This window comes from Mytilus galloprovincialis, chromosome 8 (assembly GCF_965363235.1).
Source record: "Mytilus galloprovincialis chromosome 8, xbMytGall1.hap1.1, whole genome shotgun sequence".
Classification (NCBI taxonomy): Eukaryota; Metazoa; Mollusca; class Bivalvia; order Mytilida; family Mytilidae; genus Mytilus; species Mytilus galloprovincialis.
In genome coordinates this window covers 9,139,116-9,145,115 of record NC_134845.1, presented here as the reverse complement: position 1 = coordinate 9,145,115, position 6,000 = coordinate 9,139,116, and the positions used below count along the sequence as shown (strand labels likewise).

The window sequence follows — 6,000 nt, the reverse complement described above, 5'->3', positions numbered from 1 at the left end:
ACTTGTCGAGGACAATGGAGGAGCATGAACAAATATATAGCAACTTTGATATAAAAAAAAAAATGATGCTGTATTTTGATCATCATATGCATAAATTATTTTAAATTTGTAATTGATATGCTTATAAGGCTAAATCGTAAAACAGACTAGCTGATGGACGCCTCCGGGTGCGGGAGTTTCTCGCTGCATTGAAGACTTATTGGTGACATTCTGCTGTTGTCTGTTCTATGGTCGGTCGGGTTGTTGTCTCTTTGACACATTCCCCATTTCCATTCTCAATTTTAAGTCTTTGTATCAATACATTTCTTTCACAGCATTTGAAGGAGATTCTTCCATTGAAGATACGTCAACAGCAATAGCATCTATCATAGGAGCTCTCATCGCTGTGTTACTGACCATAATCATTATAGTTGTTTTATTCTTTGGATATATCAAGTTTAAAAAGAAAAATAAGAAAACTCACCCCGAAGAAATCACTGGACCCAGAGGTAAGAATTGTATTTCTTGTTTATACATTTAATTCCAGATGGTAATACATTTGTAGGCTTATCGTCTTTGCTTGGTTTATATGTTTCAACTAGAGTTGATTCACATTCGTGAAATAGTGAAATCCTTGCAAATGATAAGAACATATTTGCTTCATGTTAAAGTATTATAATACTCCTTACTCCTTTATATGTGAACATGGTGAAAAACTTCAAAATGTTCATAACTAAAATTCGCGTCCTGAATTGCCATTTTAGTGATAAAATATTAAACTAGAGGCTCTAAAGAGCCTGTGTCGCTCACCTTGGTCTTGTGCATATTAAATAATGGACACGGATAAATTCATGACATAATTGTGTTTTGGTGATAGTGATGTGTTTGTAGATCTTACTTTACTGAACATTCTTGTTGCTACAATTATCTCTGTCTATAATGAACTTGGCCCAGTAATTACAGTGGAAAATATTTTCTACAAATTTACAAAAATTTATGAAAAATGTTAAAAATTAACTATAAAGGGCAATAACTCCTTAAGGGGTCAATTGACTATGTTGGTCATGCAAACTTATTTGTAGATCTTGTTTTGCTGAACGTTATTGCTGTATACAGTTTATCTCTATCTATAATAATATTCAAGATAATAACAAAAAACGGCAAAATTTCCTTAAAATTACAAATTCAGGACAGTAACCTAACAACGGGTTGTCCGATCCATGTGAAAACATCAGGGCAGATAGATCTTGACCTGATAAACAATTAAACCCTGTCAGATTTTCTCTTAATGCTTCGATTTTTGAGTTATAAGCCAAAAACTGCATTTTACCCCTATGTTCTATTATTAGCCATGACAGCCATTTTGGTTGATTGGCCAGGTAACGCCACACATTTTTTAAACAAATCACCCCAATGATGATTGTGGCAAAGTTAAGTTTAATTTGGCTCAGTAGTTTCAGAGAAGAAGATTTTTGTAAAAGATTACTAAGATTTACGAAAAAATGGTTAAAAATTGACTATAAAGGGCAATAACTCCTTCAGGGGTCAACTGACCATTTTGGTCATGCTGACTTATTTGTAAATCTTACTTTGCTGAACATTGTTGCTGTTTACAGTTTATCTCTATCTTTAATAATATTCAAGATAATAACCAAAAACAGCAAAATTTCCTTAAAATTACCAATTCAGGGGCAGCAACCCAACAACAGGTTGTCCGATTCATGTGAAAATTTCAGGACAGATAGATCTTGACCTGATGAACACTTTTACCGCTGTCAGATTTGCTCTAAATGCTTTGGTTTTTGAGTTATAAGCCAAAAACTGAATTTTACCCCTATGTTCTATTTTTAGCCATGGCGGCCATCTTGGTTGGTTGGCCGGGTCACGCCACACATTGTTTAAACTAGATATCCCAAAGATGATTGTGGCCAAATTTGGATTAATTTGACCAAGTAGTTTCAGAGGAGAAGATTTTTGTAAAAGATTACTAAGATTTACGAAAAATGGTTACAAATTGACTATAAAGGTCAATAACTCCTAAAGGGGTCAACTGACCATTTTGGTCATGTTGACTTATTTGTAAATCTTACTTTGCTGAACATTATTTCTGTTTACAGTTTATCTCTATCTATAATAATATTCGAGATAATAGCCAAAAACAGCAAAAATTCCCTAAAATTACCAGTTCAGGGGCAGCAACCCAATAACATGTTGTCGGATTCATCTGAAAATTTGAGGGCAGATAGATCTTGACCTGATGAACACTTTCATATCCATGTCAGATTTGCTCTAAATGCTTTGGTTTTTGAGTTATAAGCCAAAAACTGCATTTTACCCCTATGTTCTATTTTTAGCCATGACGGCCATCTTGGTTGATTGGCTGGGTCACGCCACACATTTTTTAAACTAGATACCCCAATGATGATTGTGGCCAAGTTTGGTTTAATTTGGCCCAGTAGTTTCAGATGAGAAGATTTTTGTAAAAGTTAACGACGACGGACGACGGACGACGACGACGACGGACGCCGGACGCCAAGTGATGGGAAAAGCTCACTTGGCCCTTCGGGCCTGGTGAGCTAAAAATACAACCTTTAATTACACAATTACAAATATATAACAACTGTCTGTTATTGGTTTATATTGACATGTGGCTTTTCATTCAACTATCATAATGATTTAAGTGAAATTTACAAAATTTAGTCGAGAATTGACAAAATTGTGATAAGCCATGGTAATACCAACTATAGACTACCTGAAAATGTACTGCGCGTCTAGCTGTATTATCTATAAAACAAGATGCATTCACAATTTCTCAGACTGGTATGGGTTTTCTAATTGTCATACAGTATCTATATTTGCTTACATCCTTTAGTGGATAGTTGTCTCATTGGCAATCATTCAATTCATCTTTCCCTTGACTTGGTAGTTGCCACTACAGAAATAAGCATTACAGTACCTTGATATTTGACACACCAATGAGACAACTATCCACTTTGGCTCAAATAAAATGGTGTAAACAATTATTAGTAACCGTACGACCTTTAACAATGAGAAAGAGCAATAACGTATATTCGGCTTTAAACTATTCAGTTGAGAAAAAATAACGGTCTTATGTATTAAAACAATTTACGAAAAACAAACCAGATATGAAGCAACGTCAACCACTGAATAACAGATTCCTGACTAAGGACATGCACATAAAGAATGTGGCGGGTTTAACATGTTTGTGAGTGTTCAACTCTTCCCTAGAATACAGTGGAGTAAAGCTCAATAAGAAGAAACTTAAAAATAGTTGAAAAAGACCTGATTCATAAGATAAATACAAAGTAGAAAAAAAACATTATACACAACACAAAGCGGACGTGGTAGGGTATTTATCCATTCTTCTATCACATATTGTTATGTATTGCTCTTCGGAATTTTGGATTTCAATGGTATTAAACTGCTTATTGGATTTTGCCAACCAGCTATTTTGATTCGACTGCCACTAGTCTGAAATACGAACCGCGCTTCTGACTTGTTAAATTATAAGCTTGGTATATCTTTGATCAGGTTTTTTTGTTAGTGTTAAACCAAACATACTATCCACACTCATCTGTGTCCACACTTGTTAGTGTTAAATAAAAAATTGTGTGTGGCACAATTTTAAACAAGGTTCCATAACGTAACTCCCATTAGATTACCGGTACATGTATCAAACATCCAACACAACACAATACATCATATATTTAATCCTAACTCTAATGCTCCATCGTTATACAGCTGAAAACGGTAATGGAGAACAAATAAAAAATTATATAATGCAATGATGATTTTTATCAGAATAAAGCAGAAACAATTTGATTTTAAATCACATTTTTTTTTACTTTATAAGCCAATATAATAACTTATAGGAATAAAAAAAAAACAGAAGCTAAAAATCTGTTCGCACAACAATGTAAAAACGAGTTCTGAAACACAAATTTGGTTATTAAATTAGAGTATCATGATAGAGTACTCGCCATCTACAACATAGAAGCTCCGAACTTTGTAACCAAGACATAGTCATATCGTGTAATTGAAGTCTGGCAGCTACGAAGTTCTCTAATTACAAAGGCCGGAAGTGAAATTATTTTCCCGTTTACATTGAATATCTTTTTTTTTTTTATTGTAAACCGTTGCTTGTAAGCCAACACGAAAAAGTGAGGAAATCAATTTTACATGTTGATGAATTGTGAACCAGACTTAGGATATTCATTTAGCCTTTATGTATTGTAAGGTACATACTGTTCTCACTGAACATTTATAAGCCTTATTTGGTTAATTTTAACACTAGCTGATCATGATGAGAAGATATGAAACTTCCATAAACTTAATTGTTTTTTTGCTATAATATTCAATTAACCATTCTTGTAAGAAACAATTCAAGAAACAAGTAAAATATCATGTAATTCAAACTATTATCTGATTAATTAGCATGTATGTCTATGAAAGAGATAGCATGTATTCCTACATACCTGTGGGCAATCTCATGGGAAAGATATGTAAATTGAAAGGAATCATGAAGATTTCATTAAAACGTACGAGCATTGTTATCATCATTTTCAATAGAGCACCTGTTTTACAGCTTGTATCATCTGTCATAACATACAAATACAGTTTTTTGCTTAATTCATTGGTTAAATGAGTACATTATGTCATTAAAATCAATTAACACATATTTTGTTTTTTCCAGCATATTTCGTTAGAGAATTTACATTTGAACGAATACAGAACAAATTGAGAAGAGAAAATGAGAGCTTTCCTGATAGTGCTGGTTCTTCCGTATTGACAATAGGCGACAAAAAAGAGCATCCGAAATTTAAACAAAACAACATAACAGAAATTACAGAAACGGCTGCAAATTAAAATAAGATATTCTTAATTTGTATTTTTTTTTTATTTTAAAATGTTATAGGTTTTTGACAATAATTATATGCGTGTAGATAATTATATAACCTCCATGAAAAGCTTAAACTACGGACAAATACCATTCAAATCTGGAAAAGAGTTTTTAAATATGAGAATCAAATATATAATATGTATTTAAAAGTTACTTGTTTTAGTGGGTAGTGAATGGTCGACTGATTACACAGCTCTGACCAATTGGGAAAACGGTCTCAGATCAGAAAAAACCTGAAGAAATGATATCATAAACTATTAAAGATCTGATGGCATATAATAATAATCACATCAATCTTTAGACACATTTAACGTGTTGTAGGGGGTCAAATAACTTTTTGTTGAAATATTAGCGTATGGAAATTATTAGAATGTACTTCCTCTAACTATTCTTGACAAGATGGCTATCGATGCGATGTTTGGTTGTCATGCAGTTCTAAATTGTTTAAATCATTATATAAATGATATTGTCTTACATTTAGTTTTTCATGCTTTTCACAGACAGTTTTATATGACATCTTTGCACCTAATCCGTTGATTGTAAACTAATTAATACTTAATAAATCGGGGAGAACAGGATTTATTTTAAATTAGTTATAAATGGGTTTGAGTAAGCATTCAGTAACCTCTAGTACTTTTAGATCGATACTTTGGGCTTTTTGTCTCAATATGTTTTTGTGAGTTGCGTGCAATCTGACATGTGAAGCCATTTTTCATTGACTTTTACTGTTAATTCATATATTGTATTGCTACCCAAATGTTTTACGCTCACTCATATATATTATATATATGCACAACAAACAGCGAGGTTTGGCCAACCACAAAACCAGGTCCGACCCACCATTGTCTTAAAATGTCCTGTACCAAGTCAGGAATATGACAGTTGCTGTTTAATAGTTTTTTTATATGTATGTTGCATTGTCGTTTGACATTTGTTGCATGTGTTTATGGTGTTTCGTTGTTTTCCTTTTTGATGTGCTTCCATCGGTTTTAGTTTGGAACACAGATTTGTTTTCTCTCAATCATGTTATGACTTTTAAACAGCGGTATACTACTATTGCCTGTATTTATCAGCCATTTTGTCGTTGTAATATGGTTTTG

At 33.0% G+C, this 6,000-nt stretch overlaps 1 long non-coding RNA gene across 1 annotated transcript; it reads left to right on the top strand.

Annotated features, from left to right (window-relative positions):
• LOC143085012 (uncharacterized) lies at positions 1 to 4,886 on the top strand. The gene is made up of 2 exons (XR_012981224.1): positions 1 to 488; positions 4,694 to 4,886. It is a non-coding gene; the product is annotated as an uncharacterized LOC143085012 (long non-coding RNA).
• Positions 4,887 to 6,000: the final 1,114 nt, after the last annotated feature.